This window comes from Octodon degus, unplaced genomic scaffold, assembly GCF_000260255.1.
Source record: "Octodon degus isolate 3935 unplaced genomic scaffold, OctDeg1.0 scaffold00159, whole genome shotgun sequence".
In the NCBI taxonomy this organism is placed as follows: Eukaryota; Metazoa; Chordata; class Mammalia; order Rodentia; family Octodontidae; genus Octodon; species Octodon degus.
The window spans coordinates 2,363,660-2,371,752 of NW_004524735.1; the positions used below are offsets into that span (position 1 = coordinate 2,363,660).

General features: G+C 37.5%; 1 pseudogene; it reads left to right on the top strand.

The window, feature by feature from the left end:
- Positions 1-8,093, top strand: part of LOC101575388 — a 42,684-nt pseudogene that overhangs the window by 3,975 nt on the left and 30,616 nt on the right.

Sequence of the window (8,093 nt, forward strand, 5' to 3'; positions counted from 1 at the left end):
TCTAGTTATTTATTCTCAGTCTTTTGGTGGAATATTTTGAGTCTGTATGGCTGACCTTAGTTTATTAAGCCCCAAATTTTTCCAGTGCTCAAGATGATGCTTCACATCTCAAGGGCCTGAAAGTACATCACTGTTAGTCAAAGGATAAACTATTATTAAGGGTTCAGAACTCCAATGAGCAAAGATATGCATAATAGGTGGACAATATCAAACTTCTAGAGATCATTTTCTAGGTGTTCAACTCTTTCTAAATGTGTATTATTTGAAAAACCCACACCTTAGCTATTAATCCTTTGCAGCATAGTAGGTTCTACACTAATATGTGTAATGATCAGCAGCCATTGTCTGTGCAATGGCATGATTTTTATTCACACATCAATCCTGTCAGCATTTACAGTATTACGTTTCTCATCATCTGTCAGTCTGCAGCATGCAACATGGCCTATAGTAACCCCAATACATTTCTTAAGTGAGTCAACCACTTTACACTAAATACATTTTAAATCACTCTATTATACTTTAAAATTAAATAATAGTATTTAAAAATATTTAGATGAAAGATCACTAGAGTAATTTAATAGATCTTGAGTTTCAGCATATGTGCTATAGCTTAATATGAGATTTCTTATGAAAGAAGTTATAAAAAGAGAAATAAATTGTAAAATCAAAATCACTTTGAAGAACTAAGATAAAAGAGAAAGATTAGAAGAGGAAGAAAGATGACGGGCGAGTAAGATGCCTCAGCAGTTACCTTCACATAGGCGCACAAGTTCAAACAGGCATGCTCACCGAGAAGCACCAATCCAGGTGAAAAGGCAGTGCCCGATTTTAGGATAAGAAATAGAAACGATGCACCCAGGAAGGGAGGACAAAAGCGTTGCTTGGATTGACTCTCTGCTAATTTCCAACAGCCTGGAGCAAAGCTTACCTGCTGAGCAAAATAAAGGAGCTGGGTCAGGTTGTAGCTTGAATCTGATTCCAAGGCCTACCTTGTTGAATCGTGTCACTTTCACAGACTTACACCCCACTGATTTTTTTTTTGGTGGAACCAGGGTTGGAACCCAGGTCCTTGTGCTTGCCAGGGATGTGCTTATTCCACTGAGCCATCTCCCCAGCCCCACCCACTGATTGCCACACTGGGATTGCATTAGCCAGGCATTGTTCTCACCCCACCAGTCCTCCCCATCCTCAAAAGGTATAGGGGGAGATATTGACTTGCTTGTGAAGCAAACTGGGATAGCTGACACTGGCCTTGTATTGGAGCTTGGTGCTTGCCACCGTGGTGAGACTGACATCAGGCAGAAAGCAAAGCTGCCATACACAGGACAGAGCTCAGAGATAGCACATAGGCCAAGCTTGGGACAATAACAAAAAAAAGAAAGAAAGACAACATGGATGGATCAATAATACATAAATCAATAATACAAGTTTCCCATCAAAGAAAAACTCAGGACCTGATATTTTAACCATTAATATCTATCTGTCTGTCTTTCTGTCTGTCTGCCTTTCTATCTATTTATCTATGAAATATATATAGCAATTCTTAAATTATTATTTTAATCATTTATTTATTTATTTATTTATTTATTTATTTGGAAGTGTTTTGCTATGTAGCTTGAACTCACAGAAACCTTCCTGTTTCAGCCTCCCCAGTTCTGAGTTTACAAGCATGCACCACCATGTCATGTTTTGGACCAGCATCAGGAGTTGAACCCAGGTCTTTGTGCATGCCACTCAGGCTTTTAGACCACTGAGGTATCTCCCCAACCATCGTTCTTAAATTCCTGTAAAAGAAAAGTGTGAAGAGGAAAAAATTCCTCCAAATTTATTATATTCAGTTAGCATTACTCTGGAACAACAAGACAAACACAGAACACAGACCTTTCAAGCTAATTCCAACAGTGCTTTAAAATGATTATTTATCATGATTAAGCATTATTCACTCCAGACATGCAAGGATGGTTTAACACAAATCATAAATGTGACACTGCACATCAAGAGGATGGGGTGCCAAAACTATATGGTCAATATGTGCATTAACATTTGCGAAAATTCAACAGCTCTTCATAATAAAACTGAGGAAAGGGGATGGAGGGAACAGGGAAGGAATGGACAGGGAAAGGAAATAAAGAAGTGTTAAGACTTGTCATATACATCCATCAAGTAAAGGCTCACATACTAAAGCTTTAGGTAACATTACAGTGAATGTGGAAAAATATTTGAACAAGACTAGAATGCCTGCTTTTAATCAATACACTATTAGAAATCCTTGTCAAAGTGGAATCAAACAAGAAGAAAGAAATAAAAGGTATCAAGAATGGAATAGGAAGACAAATTTTCACTGCAAGAGGTGTGATCTTTATGTAAATTCTTTCAAGATCCCACCAAATATATCAGAAGTAATGAATTATGTTTAAGAGAAAGCTGCATGTTCATGACTACTTTAGCACTATTCACAATAAACAAGAAATGCAAGCAACCTACTCATGAATGGATAAAGAAAACATAGCGTTGACATAAAATGCAACATTTTTCAGAAATTGAACTTGTGTGACTCATAACATCATGGATAAAGATCATTATGTGACATAAAATAAGGCAGACACAGACAAGCAAGAATTGTGTGACAGTAGAGCCAAGGCCATAGCTCAGTGACAGTGGCAGAATAACTGTCTGACGACTGAAAGGTCCTGAGTTTGATTTCCTGTTTAAAAAAATACTGTCTGACTTCAAATTCATGTGGAATACATTTATAATTTAGGAAGGAGTAAGAAGGGTGACTATAGATAGAGAGATGTACTTCAACAAACTGGAAGAAAAAATTGAAACTTTCATGGTATACAGAAATGGTATATTAAAGAGATATGCTTAACAAGGTTTAAACCCTATACAAGGCTGAGCAGATAGATTGGTGGGCTAAGTGGCTGATTGGCAAGTGCAAGGTCCCAAGTTTGACTGCTGGTACCACATGCCACGCTGGCCCTGGAAGTATGCCTGGTGGCACATACCTGTAATCACAGCACTGGATAGACTGCGATAAGAGGATCACTATGAGTCCATGCTGCATAGTGAGATCCTATAGCCTCCCCAAAAAAAGAAAAGAAAAGAAAAAGAAAGGAAAAGAAAGAAACAAAAATCAAAGCAAAGCCCTATACAATATGTTAAAATATCACATTACACTGTAAATAAGTACAGTCTTTGTCTTGCTATATTAGTTTAACTAAGTTTCATTAACAACAATATAAAATAATGGCTTAGCCTCAATCCTCATCTGGGATGATGATTTTCTAAAAACTTTCTACTCATTAAAAACCTTTAAGATTAGTGTATTCCCTGGAAATAGTAAAATTAACCATAATTTCCAACATATAGAAGTGTTTATTTTGTTTTTATTTTATAATTTAAGCACAGTACTAATAAAGTCATTATAATGTTTCTTTAACCCTCAAAATAGATCTGAGTTAGACCAGGGTAATTGACAAGTTGAGAATGCTTCAAGAGTATTATTAACAGGAGTTTCACCCTGCTGATTAATGGAGTCAAAAGTTGATCAGTAATACTTAAATAATATTTTATAGCCTTCATAGCTTTGTCAGATATGATGGTGAATCTTGAGGTAGCAGTACTAAGAGAAGCCAAGGAAGATGATAGTAAGTTTCAGGCCAGCCTGGGTAATTAAGCAAGCCCTTAGCTCAAAGTATAAGTAAGTGACTGAATGTATGAATGGATGGATGGATGGAAGGATGGACAGGTGGATGAATGAATAAGGCTGGGGACTACTTAGCAGTAGAACACTCTTGTTTTCAATTCCATGTAGCACAAAATCTATCAACTGACCAAGAAATTAATTAACTAATTAGCTAATTCACAGTTAATCTTAACTATTTGCTTGTTACTTTCAAAGTACTTAGGCAAAATCTTTTTCAAAAATCATATAGTAAACACTTAAAGAAAGGACTACAATTTTTCTTGATGTAGACTCATGCCATCTTTAAATGTGGAGATTGAAAACAGATAGGTTCCTGTTCACTAGGGTGCTGTAGACTTGTCGGGTTTTAATAGCAGGTTAGATTTTTCTAGGTCATTGGCTCAAGGTACTCAACATTGTCAGTGGATGGTGGAGAGTTTGTAGCTTCTAAGAGGGCTTCTCAGGATGTGCTCACCTGGTTGCCCTCCTTCACTGCTAGCTTGGCTGATGTGCACTATGTTCATACCAGAACTGCATTTGCTTACATTGTGACTAGCTGTGAAAGTGACAGTTTGCATGTGTGTTTGGAGGGGGGCGGTTGACGGGCATTAATTTGGTCAAAGCAAGTCACAAATTCAGCCCCAATTTTAGAGAAAAAAGCAAGTGGACTCCACATCTAGAGAGGTATACAAAGAAGAAAGGACTTGGCTTGTGAGTGTTTTCTGAAACTCTTTACCACAAACACTGGTCTGTATTTTATTTTTGCCATTCTCCTCATCTAACTACTATCTTCAGTATATAAATTAATTCAATGTAAAAATATTCATCGAGGAGTACAGAGAATTAAAGAAACAAAAATATCTAAGTACTACAACTACTAACATTTTTAAGAGAATTATGCGATTGGTTGAACCTAATTAATTTTAGTTTTTTATGCTTATACAAGTAAAATGAAGCATTTTACTAGAAGGAGGGACACTTGCAAAGGATACCTGAAAAGAAAAGAAAAACACAGTCTTAGAAGACTATTTGTAAGCTTATAAGACTGAAAATGACCTCTATGGGAGAGCATATTCAGTGTGAGATTGAAAAGAGCGAAATGTGAAAGGCAATGAATGACAGGCTTGGTTGTTTAATTTGACATTTTTCCAAGAGCCATGTCTGGGCTTGCTTTTGAGACATAAATAGAATAAAATCACAGAGGAAGAATTGGGAAGAAGTTGCATCTGACTTCAAATGAGCTTGTTCTTGCCAAAGTTGTGACCCTCTTTGCCCATGCTCGTTGTCAGGGTCTTTCAAGGTGACGACACATAATTCAGACAAGCATGTTTATGATTCTGGAAAGTTTCTGCATTCTTTCAATCCTCTAGAAAAATCACATATACATAAAAGATTTCAATATTTTTCAGCAGGTAAAGATGCATACATGGATTCTGAGAAAACTGTTGCTCTCAGTTTTCATCAAATGTGAAGCTAAAACAAAACTAGATAAAACCACCCAAAACTGATGTGGGTGGCAATGATCAAATGAATGTCATCAGCGAAGTGTATTAACATGAAGGTTAATAACTTGCTTCTTTCCTGACATGGCCACAGGGAAGCACAATTATCTCCAAGCTGTCCAAACTCATGATTTTTACTACAGCCTGAAAAGTAGCACTGCGTACTCACTGTTTTTACTGTATTGTAAAGATTCTCAGTTATTTTTCCAAATAGGAATAACAGTCCTCTGAGGCAGGTTTTATTATTATCTCATACAAGTGAGGAAACAAACAACCAGTTTAGGAAATGTGCTTTACATCACACATAGTTAATGACACAACCAAGCTTCAACTTCACAAATCTGGTTTCCCAGTCTTAGACTACAAACACCACATTATTCAGTCTTCAAAGCCTCTTCTCACTTTTAGTTTTTGAATGTATTCAAGCAAGACTTATTGAATGTCACTTTGTACCAGGAACTGTTCTGAGTCAACAGAGACAGAGTAGAAAATAAAAGACAGTAAAAATTCACTACCATCCCCAGACACAAATTCTATTTGATTAGAAAGAAAATCAATAGAATTTCAAAATAATAACCCTAATTATTTCACAGCACCATGTGCTTCATGAGAGACAATAAAAGGGTCTTGTGGTGCAGAAGTGGATCTCTTCATACTTACTGGCAAGAAAAGTCTTTCTGAAGAGGTGACAATGTAACTGAGAAGACACACATCTGGACACTCGGGGCAAAGATCCAGGCTGAAGTCGCTACACACAGTTTGAATGGGCTTGGCGTATCCAAGGAAGAAAAGTAAAGTGAGTACATTTAGTACAGAGGATGAAGTGGTAGAGAGAAGCAGAAAACAGAAAGCACTCTGCATTGTAAGTCATAACAGAGGAGACAGAATCTTATTCTAAGCACGTAGGCAAGCCAGAGTGAAGATTTTTAAGCAGGAAGCTTCTTAGTAATGAGGACAAAATGGGAAGTCAGTAAAGTTATCAGTTAAGGGCAGACATTCATCTCTCTCCAGTGTTAATTTTGAAGATAGTATTTAAAGGATTTGCTCTTCAGAACTACAGCTCAATAGAATGCAAAAGACTAGTCCCCAGAGGCATATCTGTATCAGCATTCAAGGATACAGTGGAAAATGTGTGCAAATGCAGTTCAGTGCAACGTTGGTTCACCTAAATATGTTTAGTTGTTTTTTCTAGAGAATCAATCTATGTCCTGCTGCCAATGCCATAGCTCTTGAAAGAAATTATGAGTTCAAATCTTGGTCCCAACACTTGGTAGATAGATTATCTTAGATAATATCTGTAACCCTGTTGAACCCCACGTTGAAACAAATTTAATCACTAACATAGAACTACACTTATACCCACCCATTCTGAATTCCTAAGGTCATATATCAATCACAATGAAGTGCATTTGATTTTTAGGAAGATGACTGTTGATCACTTCAATTTTCTTGAGAAGAAGTTTAACATTTTTTAAATGTTGCATTAACTTTGAAGTCTTCGAAATATTCAGCTTACCGTTTCATCCCTCACACATCATTAAATTATAAAGATAACTAGCCTTTTCAATAAAAGAAGTTCTATAAATAGAAAGTGGATATAGAAATTCAAATGCCTCTAAGAACTCTACTATAACATGCTTTCACTTGAAAGCAGCTCACTGAATAGGCAACATCTATGGATTTCACAGGATGAGGCAGATACGGATAAATCTGAATTGCACAGCAGTTTCTCACTGAGACTAAGTTAAAACGAAGCAAAGAAATGAATCAACTCATTGGATACTGAAATTTGCCATTTCTATTATTTCTGGCCTCATCTAATCACAAAGAATAAATCGTAACTGTTTTGAGTACTGGAGATTATTTAATGAGTGCTTAGAAACTGTACAGGCACTCAAAGTGAAACACTGAATATCATTACTTAAATGAAAATTAACACCCTCACAAAGAATTGTGCGAAACTTTTTAAGCCATTAAATTTCTCTGCATTACTAAATGGAACTAAATAACCCCACAAATCATTTGATCATTTTTTTCTCCTCTTGCATAATAAACTCTCAGCAATAATAATGTATACTCAGAGAGATACAGTAAAACCCATTAGGAAGCAAACAAAGTATAAACTAAAAGCAACAGAAAGCACATTAAATGTAGTTTGCCCATTCCACTGGGCACTCTGGGCAAAGAACTCTCATCATTTGCATATGAAGTTTGGCTAATGTTTCTGAGAATCGGTGTGGACGATGCCATAAGACTTTACCTTGGAGCTCAGTGTTGGACTGGGGGTGAGGAGACCCAGCACAGGGCAGAAACAATGCAGCTACCTTGAGATCAGAACTCATCAAAGCCTATGGACCTTGCCAAGAACCAAATGGAGAACTGTTCTCCAGTGGGACAGACCCAATTTTGGGCTTCATCTTGCCAGCCTAAGAGGGCACCCAGAGCATCCCCCACACAATACATGAGCCTGTGGAGGTTCCTGCAGCTGCCAGATGTGATGGCCAGGTTAGCATCAGGCTTAAAGGAAAATGAACTATCTCTGGTATCCATCAACAACGTCAGGCATCACAGCAAGTGTCACAAACACAGTCTGTAGACCTATTCAGGCACCAGGAAGAAATGGGTGTCCTGCCAGGGCAGACTGGAGTTTCAGCCTGTTTTCTTCAACTACATCAGGCCCTGTGTGGACTACTGAGACTGTGCCTATCCTTATGGATAAGCCCCTGTTATGATCTAGCTTAGCATAAGTCATGGAAGCCTAAGGACACAGAGCAAAGAGCAGGTAGTGCAGAGTAAAGTGAGACTCAAATTGCTGGGGGTGGCACAGATACCTGTCAGACAACTCTTGGATACATGGTTTTGTGCTGGGCTTGGAGGGCTGTGCTCTCTCTCTCTCTCTCTCT